Source organism: Cavia porcellus, unplaced genomic scaffold (genome assembly GCF_034190915.1).
Source record: "Cavia porcellus strain 051 isolate PalLab524CR breed Dunkin Hartley unplaced genomic scaffold, mCavPor4.1 scaffold_6, whole genome shotgun sequence".
In the NCBI taxonomy this organism is placed as follows: domain Eukaryota; kingdom Metazoa; phylum Chordata; class Mammalia; order Rodentia; family Caviidae; genus Cavia; species Cavia porcellus.
The window spans coordinates 22,238,151-22,249,945 of NW_026947489.1; the positions used below are offsets into that span (position 1 = coordinate 22,238,151).

The following is an 11,795-nucleotide window of genomic DNA, read 5'->3' on the forward strand; positions in this document are numbered from 1 at the left end:
AAGAAGGAAGAGAAAAGCAAAAAGAAATAAATTTGTGGGGCTGGAGATTCAGCTCAGCGACATAAGCGCCTGCCTTGCAAGCAGGCAGTCGTGAGTTCGATTCCCGGTACCAATAAAAATGAAAAAGACAAAAATAAATAAAAAATAAAAAATAAAATAAATTTGTACATACATACACACAAGGTTGCTAAGATGATTGTTACTAATTCTATTAGTTCATGGAAAAGAACAGTTAATACACATATGGTTTGATCAGTTTTGCATATCTGTATCTGGCAATCCAAGCCACTCTTTTGAAGATAACAATATGCAATATTGCAACTATTATTAAATTTCTATTATCTTGTTTTGAAAGTCTATATTGTTATTGTTTGGGGGTTTTTGTTGTTATAGTTGTGTTTCTTTTGTTTTTGTTTTCGGTTTTCTCTTTAAAATAAAAAAAAAAAAAAAAAAAAACAAAACCTGATTCTACATAAAAACAGGAAAAAAAACCTAAGTCTCCCATGCCTCGCCCTGAGCTCCTGGCTCTGGAGGAGGAGATAGACAGACTGAAGGGCTATGGAAGGACATGTGATTTAGGGTGGTGGACGCCTCCAATTTTCCTGCTGTCTGTAGAACTCTAGGAGCTCGCACATGTTTCCTTTGTGCACCCCAAGTCATTTCCTGGGAACCACAGACAGGGCTTCCCCTGGCCCTCAGCACGGTGGGGGAGGGGAGCCCTTCCACTCAGACACGGGGAAACAGGGAGTCACCGGGCAGAGCCAGGCACGCTGCCCCAGAGAGCTGAGTCGGGCTCAGCAAACAGTGACCTGGGTGGGGTGAGGCTGGTTGGTACTCACCATGCCAAACTGATCTGAGGAGTGCCAGGCAGTTCCCTTGTCTCAGATGTCCCCCTTCTGATGACTGGAACCCACTATGAATTTCTGCTTTTAAAATGTGCCCCTGACGTGGCTATGATGGCATGCACCTTTAATCCCATACTTGGGAGGCTGAGGCAGGAGGATCACCACAAATTTGAAGCCACCTTGAATTACATAGTGAAACACCGTCTCCACAAAAAGCACTCTGAGCCTGGGCCTGGGGCTGTGGTTTAGTGGTAACCATCTGTCTAGTTCCCACCCCAGCACCCAAAACCAAATGAACAATAATAATAAAAAAAATATCACACACTCTGGGAGGGCCAAGTGTTTACATGAATTTGCATGCTATCTCTGACCAGATGAAAGCGGGCATGGGCTTGTCCACAGGGGCACATGGTTCCTGGGCACGGCTGGATGAAGGGAGGAAGCTGGGAGTACCCTGTGCAGGACTCAAGTCCTCAGAAGCAGAGGCTCAGGACAACAGTTATGACCTCACGGATAAACCTTGTACGAATCCTGGAGCCCATATCTGGGACAGGAAGTGACTGAGAATGAACCAATGCAAAATCCCCTCTCAACCACGAGCTTCTCCCCAGGGCTCATTTTTAGAGAAATGGGTTAGGGGAATAGCTCACCTGTGGGGAGTACTAGGGGAATTCCTCAAGGGTCCACTTGGAACAGGTCACTTGGCAGTCACAATGATGGCAAACTCACAGCACATGTGGCATTCCTGCTATGTCCTGGCCCATGGCAGACATTGCTAATTCATCACTACACTGCATGCCAGCCAGTCACAGCTAATCCATCAGAATTCATCCATGAGCTGCAATGCAGTGGCTGTTGCAGGTGGAAGAGGCAGCTCTGAGGAGAGGGCAGAAGTGGGAGGTGCTCCGCATACCTGTCCCCGGCAATCACAGGGGTAGGACTGCACAGAAGACAGGCCCTGCCGGCTGTGGTGGTGCACAACAGTAATCTCTGCATTCTGGGAAGCTGAGGCAAGAGGATCACAAGCGTCCAGCCTAGCCTGGACAACTTAGCAAGAGCCTATCTCAAAATAAAAAAGGTTGGGGATGTAGCTCAGTGTGAAGGCCCTGGGCGCCAGCCCAGGACCAGGGCAGCCTTGCTGAAGCTACACAGGGTATTATGGGAGCAGCAAGTGGGGAGCTGACAGGCTCCTATACCTGATGGCTGATCCAAGAGACAGAGCCCACTTGGTGCTCTGTGCCACATGCCCAGTGGAAGCACTGCCCTCACCTGGCATGTAAACAAGTACCAAGCATGAGGACCCAGAATGCCTGGGTGACCTTATAAAATCTAAACCTCCTGAGCTCTGTGAGCCAGCTGAGCTGCAGTGGACAGATGGCGAGAGGTCAGGTGCCTGGAGGCGTAGCTCACCCCACATGTCTGTTCAAACCTTTGCCCTAGGACCTGTGACGGGGACAGGCTCTGCATGCCAGGAACCATGTCTTGTGCCAGACACATGGGCATGGGATGCACACTGAAGCAGTCCCAGAGCCTCAGGCGGCAGAGCAGCGGTCTCAGGACTGGCTCGCCCTCTGACAACCCCCTCTTAGGACAGCCTGTCTTCATCCTCAGGCCTCAGCAGCCTGACCCACCCCAGAAGAGGCTGACCTGTGGCCTCAGTTTCTTCACCCATTAAATGGGATAACGACACCTCCCTACTGAAATGTCACAAGAATGTCGTGAGCTAATTCTACAAAATGTTTGGCGTGGTGCTCGCACAGGGCAGATGCTCCGGAAGGGCAGCACGGTGAGCCGCCCGGGATGTTTCCAGCTCTGAGTGCCAGGCAAGCCCCACCCCCTGTGGGGATCATCCAATCACAGCAGAGCTAAGACACCCAGGCCCAGTGTGGGCAGCAGGCAACTTATTTCTGGGGGGTCGGGGAGCACCTTGCCTCTGAGAAGCCTCACGCTTTGTGGTGTGTTCAGGTGGGGGTGCAGGTGGAGCTCTCTCCATTTGGGAGACGGGGAGCACTGTACACATTTGCTTTGTGTACAGCGTTTTTTGTTTTTTCTTTTTTTGGCCTGGAATCAAACTCAGGACCTTGCACTTTGCCAGGCAGGTACTTGTACCACTGAGCTATACCCCTGGCCCTTGTGTACAGTGGTCTAAAATGGCAAGTGGCCCACCGTGTAGAATTTACAAAGCAGCTGATGAGAAAATAGAATTCATAAAGGAAGCACACAGAAGAGACTAGAAGGAGATAACAGGTCAGGAAACCAAGAACAGCCATGTGTGGTGAAGGACTTGAGGCTGTGTTTTTATTTTCTTCTTTGTGCCTTTCAAACTTGTTACTAGTGACAATGATTTGCATTTTTTAAAAACTCAGAGTAGCACATTAAAGACCAGGCATGATGACAAATGCTTCTAAGCCCAGCACTCTGGGAGGCTGAGGCAACAGGTTCAAAAAGTTGAGCTCAGGCTGGGAAATTTAGTAAATTAGCAAGACCATTCCAAAAAAAAGAAAGAAAGAGAGAAAGAGGCTGTGAGCTGAGTATGGCGGCTCATGCCTGTAATCCCGGCACTCGGGAGGCTGAGGCAGGAGGATCCTTGCAAGTTTGAGATCAGCCTGAGCTACAAAGTGAGCCCTGAGCTACAAAGTGAGCCTGAACTGCATAGTGAGACCCTGTTTCAAAAAGACAAACAAACAAACAACAACAACAACAAAATGCTGTGGATATAGCTCAGTGAAAAAGCTCTGGTTTCAATCCTCAGTACTAGAGTTGGGGAGAATAGCATAATAAAACAGTGTCTTCACTCAGAGCGTGTGTGTGTGTGTGTGTGTGTGTGTGTGTGTGTGTGTGTGTGTGTGCACACGCGTCCCTGTTTGCCCTGCACTGGGATGGAGTCTGGGACCTCACACAGGCTAGGTACAGGCCCCACCTGAGCACAGTGTTGAGCCTAGGACTTGGCTCCCGCTTGAACAGGGCCCACTGGACACCCTTCCCCTGCCCATGGCTGGTCACCCTCAGGCTGGGAGGTCCCTGTCCACTTCAATAGGTGAGATGGAGGTCTCTGCCCCCAGCTGGGGACGCCTCCTTCCCTCTCCTCACTCTTCTCCGTCCCCTAGTCCTGAAGGCAGCACGGCCCCACGCTGGTGTAGGCCCACACCCACAGAGGGTGACTCCCTGCCAGGAATTGGGCCAGGCGGACGGACGTGGTGACAGGCAATGACGTTCACCCACATCCTTTCACCTCCCTGCCGGTCTGCTGCTGAGTCAGGGTCCTCTCAGGACTGACAGCAGCAGGATGTGACCAAACTCGCTAGGCAGCCCCTGGGCCAGGTGGGCTTGACGGGAGAGAAGGTCAGAGGAAAGTCAGGAGAAGCCACACTGGGTCCAGCTTTCGGGCCTGTGGTCAGGCTCTTTCTTTCTTTTTCGTAGTGCTGGAGATTGAACCTAGGGTTGTGCACTGAGCTACATTCCTAGCTCTTTTTTTTTTTTTTTTTTTTTTTTTTTAAATCGGTACCAGGGATTGAACTCACGATTGCTTGCTTGTAAGGCAGATGCTTATGCCACTGAGCTAAATCCCCAGCCCCCCAGGCTCTCCCTTGAATTCACAATGTAGTCCATGCTGACCTCGAACTCATGCTGTCTTTTCTTTTCTTTTCTTTTTTTTTTTTTAATTTTGGATCAAAGGGATGGGAATTTAGCTCAGTAGGAATAAGCGCCTGCCTTGCAAGTGTGCAGTCCTGAGTTTGATCCCCGGTATCCAAAAAAAAAAAAAGTTAGCCTATAATTTGGGTCAAAGTCTTACTAAATTGCCCAAGCTAGTCTTGAATTTGAGATCCTCCTGCCTCAGCCTGCTGCATAGGATTGTCTGGTTATTCTTTGGAAGGTCTCCTCTCAGCCTGTGACACCAAGGCTCTGGTCCCCAGATGCTGTGTTCTTAGAGAGCCTGTAGGGGACCCTAGTTACTGACCTGAGCACCTCCCTGTGCTGTCCCCCAGCAGCACTGGAAGGGAACGTGGCAAAGGGCCATCTCACAGCCCTTCCTGTCATTGCCTCCACTCAGAGGCTGGGAGAGCTTGGCAGCTTGACAGCGGGGGACACTTCTTCATGTCATGTAAGACTGCTCCCTAGACGATCTGTCACTGTTTGACAGATGAAGACAATGAAAAATCATGACGGTGTAGCTCAGTGCTACAGCTCCTGGCCAGCACACGTGAGGCCCTGGGTTCTGTCCCCAGGACCAGAAGAAGAAAACAAAACAAAACAACCAAAAAATAAAAGATGGAGAGAGGCCTTTTTCAAGATCCCTCAGAAAACTCCATATAAACCTCCTCCTCTGACAAGATAAGAAATATAACCATATTTACATAAAGTGTAAACACCAGAAACAGTCAACATACCGTGCACAGAATATATAGGAACATGAGACAGATAAAAAACAAAAATGTAATATGTAACGTTTAATAAAAAGTAACTCTAGGGCTGGAGATATAGCTCAGTGGTGCAGCGCCTGCCTGGCAAGGGTGAGGGCCTGAGTTTGATCCCAGTACCAAAAACCAAAACAGGAAAAAAAAAAAAGACCAAAACAAAAGTGTTGGATTCCTGAGCTCAAGTGATCCTCCTGCCTCAGCTCCTGAGCGGCTGGGATTAGTGTGCTTCCTTTGAAAATAACACATTTTTCAACATCGGAACTTTTTTCTTTCTTTCTTTCGAGACAGGATCTCGCTCTGCAGTTCACGCTGGCCTTGAGTTCACTATATAGCCCAAGCTGGCTTCAAACTTGAAACAATCTTCCTGCCTCAGCTTCCAAAGTGCTGGGATGACAGGTGTGTGCCACCAGGCCCAGTAAAAGAAACGCTCAGGTATATGCTGGAACATGTGTATTCATCACTCTGTTCACGTTTCTGCTCCTCGCACACGCATGTGTCTCTGGTGTGTAAAACATGAATGCCTATTTTGATTGGTGAAGGCAGACAGTTCCGTGCACTGGGCTGGCCCTCATGAAATGTGATTGTTGCTGAAACCCAAGGCCCCCAGCGGCCTGTGTCTGACACCACTGCCAAAACCACAGCGGCTCGCCCTGGGCAGTGAGGATGACGGGAGGCAGAGAACAGATTTTCTAAGACAAGGAACAGAGATGACAGCTCCCAAACAACACAAGCCGCCACACACACTGGACCCTTCAGGGAGGTTGAAGAGCTGCCACTTCTCAGACAGCCACTCGTGCTGCTGTCAGGGAAAAGGCCTGAGAGCTGGGGAGCCGGGGAGGGAGGGAGCAGAGCCCACACCCAGATGGCTCTGGTTCTCCCCAACCCACTCCTGCTCAAAGTACTGAGGAGTCCTGTGTGTACCGTCTAAAAAAGGCCATAGAAACATTCCCGGTTTAGGGACGCTTCCAGAATCTTCTAGAACCTTGTGCTCCCTCACTGAGTCCATTTCCCTTCCACTTTCAACTGGGCAGGCCTTGGCGCTTTGTAGCTGCCTTGCTGACTAAAATAAGGCAACAGTGATGCCACTTGGCCAGGAGGCTGGGTGCTAACACGTGACCCGCCCCCACTCAGTGCTGACTTCTGAACCCACCATGTTGTGAGGAAGCCAGGTCACACACGGTGGCGGGGCCATGTGTACAAGAGCCCGCTGATGCCCAGCTAAGATCCCAGCCCCCTGTCCTCAGCTCGGTTCTTCTACCCCCACCCCAGGGAGCTCATCTCTAGATTACTGACTCAGAGAATCTGTGAGCGCAGCACGGTTGGTCTCTAGGGTAGGAAGCCACTGAGTTTTGATTTCCAGGAAGTTTTGACTTTAAGTCAGAAGCTGCGGGGAACTGTGTGATGTGGCTTCGGCAGTGGCCTCTCTGAGCGGAGACACTGGCGGCAGGGAGGACACCGGCTGGGGCCCTGTTAGGAGGGGACGTAGGCAGGATGAGGATGGAGACTGGAGACGAGGGCAATAGAAAGGGTACAAAATCACACACCTTACTTTGGTCAGTAGTGTGGAGGTTTTTGGAGGTTTTCTCTCTCTTTCAAAACTTCCTTATTTATTTATTTTTCTTTCCCCAGTCCTGGGAATTGAACTTGGGGCCCTCACACTGCACCACGTCTTTTTTTTTTTACCGGTACCAGGGATTGAACTCACAACCACGTGCTTGCAAGGCAGGAGCTTATGCTGCTGAGCTAAATCCCCAGCTCTGCACGCACTAAAGAAGCTTTAGCCCTTTTTTTTTTTCCTTTCTGTTTTGAGACAGGGTCTCATTAAATTACTAAATTGTCCAGGCTGGGCTTGAACTTGTGATCCTCCTGCCTCAGCCTCCCAGAGTGCTGGGATTACAGGTTTGCACCATCACCCACCCCTGTCTCTCTTTTTGATTTGCAAATGTATTCTGAGTTCTAATCTCTTGGTTATATGTATTAGAAATATTTCCTCTTGGGGGTTGGGGGTTTAGCTCAGTGGCATAAGCACCTGCCTTGCAAGCAGGCAGTTGTGAGTTCGATCCTCAGTACTGATAAAAAGGAAAAAGACAAAAAAAAAAAAAAAAAAAAAAAAAAAAATATATATATATATATATATATATATATATATATATATATTTTCTCCAGCCAGGATTTAGCTCGGTAGCATAAGCGCCTGGCTGGTAAGTGTGAGGTCATGAGTTCGATCCCCGGTACCAAAAAAAGAAATATTTCGTCCATCTTGTGACACATCTTGCAAGGCGTTTTTGTTGGATGCAAGATTTCAGTGTTAGTGCCATCAGGCACATCGATCTTTTTATAGCCAATGCTTTTCTTGCTTAAATTCTTGTTTTATTTTTTATTCATTATTTTTGGTGCTGAGGTTGAACCCAAGGCCTTGCACATGCTAGTCAAGCGCTCTGCTGCTGAGCTACACCCCCAGGCCTGCTGCTTCTGATTCCCAGGGTGGTGGGAGGAGCCTGCTGGCCTGGATGCTGAGAGCCCAGCTGGGGTCACCTGGGGAATTGTAACTTGCACACTTTTCCCAGTGCAAATTATAATTTCAACATTTCCTTAAAAAAGAAGTTATTCCAGAGAGCCAGGGATGATGGGGCACACTTGTAATCCTAGCACTCAGGAGACTGAGGCAGGAGGATTACTACAAATTTGAAGCCAGGTTGGGGTACATAGCAAGTCTCTGTCCTAAATAAACAAACAAACAAAAACAATTATTCCCTTCCCCGAGGTCATAAAAATATCCTGCTACACTTTTCTCTGTGTGTTCGAATTTTGATATTAGCACGTGATCCTGAATCCACCTGGAGTTGTGCGTGGCAGGGGCAGGAGCTAATTTTACTTTTCCATCTGGATTCCCACTTGCCCTGACAGGTTTATAGCAGAGCCTACCACTCCCCACTGCTTAGCACTGTGTCCTCGTCACAAGGCAAATTCTCCTGTAGGCACAGTCTCACCTCTGGACCCCTCTTGGGGGCCATTTCTTCTCTCTCTCTCCTGATGCCAAGTTGATGAACCTGGAGGACCCACTAGAGGACTGCAAGAGCAGAAATGGCGCAGGCACAGTGTGGCCAGGTCACTCCAAGTCAGGAGCCCAAGATTGCAGCATCCACAGCTGCCATGTCCTAGTGACAGGGTGGCCCATCTTTGGGCAGTGGTGCCATATGCAGAGCTGGCAAAGCCTGGGCCGGCCCCACAGGAGGGGGTGCAGGGTCCCCGGGGGACTGAGCACAGCCGTTTGCTTCACAGGGTGCGTTTGCAGGTCTGTGTCGTCTGCCCAGCAGAACTGTCTCTCCTGGTTACTGGGAAGGCTTCCCTGCCCTCGTGGCAGTGACTCCCCAGCCACCAGCCTGGCACAGCACTGCATGGGCCTCCCCATTATGTATTTATTTCTGCCCATGCTGGGCAAGTGCTCACCACTGAGCTGCCTGCCAATACCTTCCCTTCTCCTCTGAGATGTTGCCCAGGCTGGCCCCTGAATCCTCCTGACTCAGCCTGCTGAGAAGCTGGGACTATAGGTGAGCACCAGCACACCCAGCCTCCCAGAGTCTAGGTCCCAGATTCCCAGAGCAGAGAGGGCAGAGCAGGCCCCTGAGGGGAGGCCGGCCACTGCGGCCTGCTTCCCTTGGCAAGCCCCCACACCACCTAGGGATCGTGCCATCTGCTGTACGAAGCAAGGCGCCCCCGCTTACCTGGGCAGGAGGGGGAGGTCAGTGTGGAGCCACTTGGAGACCTGAGGCCCGATGGCAGGGGATGCTGGGTGGGCCCTCTGACCAGCTGCTGTTTACAGGCTGCTTCCCGACATTGGGCGAGCTGTTTTTAAAACACCTTTAGTCCATAAACTGAGGAGGCTAATTGCCACTGAGCCTGCAGCTGAGTCATTCTCCACCTCTGACCTAGGCGGGGCTTTGTGGGCTATGGGTCAGTTGACTTTGTGGACAGCCCCAGGGCACGGCCTTCATGCAGTCACTCACTGACTCCAGTCCCTCATTAGAGAGAAGAAGTCCTGGGGCTTGAACACAGCACCCCTTCATGCTGTGCTGCATCGCCAGCCTTCTAAAATTATTTTTTATTTTGAGACGCTCTTGCTAAGTTGCCCAGGTTGGGCCCAAATGATCCTCCTGCTTCAGCCCCCTGAGTGCTGGGACAATAGATTTGTTCACCTCTTAGCTTCAAGAACACCTATCAGCCCCGTGGTTTGGGTTGAGAGCCTCGTCCAATCACCAGGATGGCTGAGACCGAAAGCGGGTGTGGGGTTCTCACAGCCCCCAGTGCTGACTGGACAGCAGTGGGCAGTGTTCGGGCTGGAGCCCTCCCCATCCCACAATCCCTGTGACTGGAGGTGACCTTCAGGGCCCTGGCTGGACAGCCAGGAGGGTGGAGGCAGGAGCAGAAGAAACCAGCCTTTTTTCTATTTATTTTTCTTGGTACCAGGGATTGAATTCACGACTTCGCTCTTGCAAAGCAGGCACTTATGCCGCTGAGCTAAATCCCCAGCCCAAACCAGCCTTTTTTAAACGCCTACTTCGTGCCAAGCCCGCATCTGGCTGGCTTTGTCTCATGGGGCTTGTGCCAGGCCCAGGAAATGGTGGCCCCGGCCGGCTGCAAAGCCTCGGGTCAGTGACTTTGTCTCCTGACGGCTGTCTCCTCCTGGGTCCATCTTCCTCATCTGGCCTTTTGGTTGTGAGTCCCAAGAATGATGCAAAACCAGGCACACCTTGTTTCCTAAGTCACAAGGACCTGGAACGTTTACCAGGACTGACGGGAGTGTCTTCTTCCTAGAACTCATTCAACCCTCTCGGCAACTTTGTTCTGAGCTGTTTTTTTTAGCCCCAACTTACATAGCAAGAAACTGAGGTATGGAGACTCGAAGTAACTTACCAAGGCCACAGGACCGTCGTGGTGGAAGCCGAGCCCTGATCCCTGCGATAACCACTTACGTGTTGTACAATGAACTGTGGGGCAGGCTGGATTCCATCGGTGTGTCTCCGTGTGACTTTCCTGAAACTCCTCTTTGGTCCTTTGAGACAGAATCTTGCTATGCTGTCCAGGCTGGCCTTGAACTTGCGATCTGTGTGATCTGCTGGCTTGGCCTCCCCCGTTGCTGAGGCTAAGGACATGGGCTACCACAAGTGGCTTCGATTTGTTTATAAGAACTAGTTTCTGAGTCATGTAAGTATGCAAAGCATGAGGATGCTGCTTTCTCCTTCCGGGAGACTCACAGGGCAGAGGCTCCTGGGAGCCCCGGGGCTCAAAGCAGAAAGGCCAGCAGCCCCTCCCCAGCTCTGAGCCTCACTTCCCAGGAGGCCCCGCCTCAGCCACCACCCTGCAGTTGTGGGCTGGGGTGTCCCACCATCTTGTGTGGGCGTCATGTGCCCAGCCTGGTTTTAGGACCCTGGGATTTTTCTTGGTTTATTCATTCAAACATCTGCCCCAGAGCTGGGTCAAGGGGAGCCCAGGACATGGGGTTCAAATGGAAACAGGGGAGCCCTGGATGGTCTGTGGGCAGGGGGGTCGGAGGGGCCTCAGACCGTCCAGCGAGGGGCTGCAGGGCTGGCAGCTGTAGGACAACGCTGTGCACCTGTGCTGGGCGAGGAGCCCGCCCCCGCATGCTGGGGGTGAGGAGTGAAGGGCAGCGTGGAGCAGCCGTCTACAGACCCGAGGTTCCACGCGGTCCGTGCACCTGCTGCCCTCCCTCCCCTCGGCTTTGCCCCTCGCTGATAATGAAAGGTGTCAGTCAGGTTCTGTCCAAGCCAGTTGTAACACCTGTCTGGCTCCCTTACTTTAAATTCATTTAGGACTAGAATAAAATCTTTATGCTCCTTTTTCTGTGGGTGATGATCATGCTTTTGCCTTTTTTTCAAAAGCGGCTTTTAAAAGAATGACAGGAGGCTGGGGGTGGTGGACCATGTCTATCATCTCAACTTGGGAGGCTGAGGCAGGAGGACGGAGAGCGCGGCTTGGGCTACTTAGTGAGATGTCTCAAGGTGGGGTGTGGACTCGCGCCTCAGTGCTCCCTGGGTTCAGCCCTCCCCACTTCCAAATAAAGGTAACAAGAGAGCGGGCTCAGCGCAGGGGCCTGTGGGAGAGGCCCAGCTCCTCGGTGCTGCAGCCAGAGAGCAGCATGCAGCTCAGCCCACCTGCAGGGGAGGAGCCGAGCCGGGATCTGCGCCACTCTTGGCAGCTGGAGGGAAATGGGGAGCTAGGGACTGACTGCCAGGCCTTGGGGCGCCCCTGCCCCAGCGGCCTTCACCAAGTGGTGTCACCTTCCCCCCAGGGGTTTCCGGGGTGCTGGAATCCAGCTTGTCCTTGGGTGCCAGTTGGGAACCCAGGTGGGGACACTTTAGTCCTGTGTCTGAGGCCAGTGTCAAGCACACGGTAATCAGGGGTACGCTGTATCTTGGCAGCCTCTAGGCTAAGCAAGAAAAATGAGAATTGCTGGGCAGTGGTGGAGCGCTGGCTTTTGTGAGGTGAAGACAAGGAACAGTGCTAGAAAAGT

The 11,795-nt window shown here is 51.4% G+C and overlaps 1 protein-coding gene across 2 annotated transcripts in view; it reads right to left on the reverse strand.

Moving 5' to 3' along the window:
- Furin (furin, paired basic amino acid cleaving enzyme) overlaps window positions 1–10,454 on the reverse strand; it is a 33,064-nt gene extending 22,610 nt beyond the window's left edge. For both annotated transcript variants that reach the window (XM_063250063.1, XM_063250062.1), the window contains exons 1-2: window positions 10,178–10,454; window positions 8,989–9,109 (exon numbers count right to left, since the gene is read on the reverse strand). The gene's annotated coding sequence lies outside the window, so the exon portion shown is untranslated. The remainder of the gene's footprint in view (window positions 1–8,988; window positions 9,110–10,177) is intronic.
- Window positions 10,455–11,795: the final 1,341 nt, after the last annotated feature.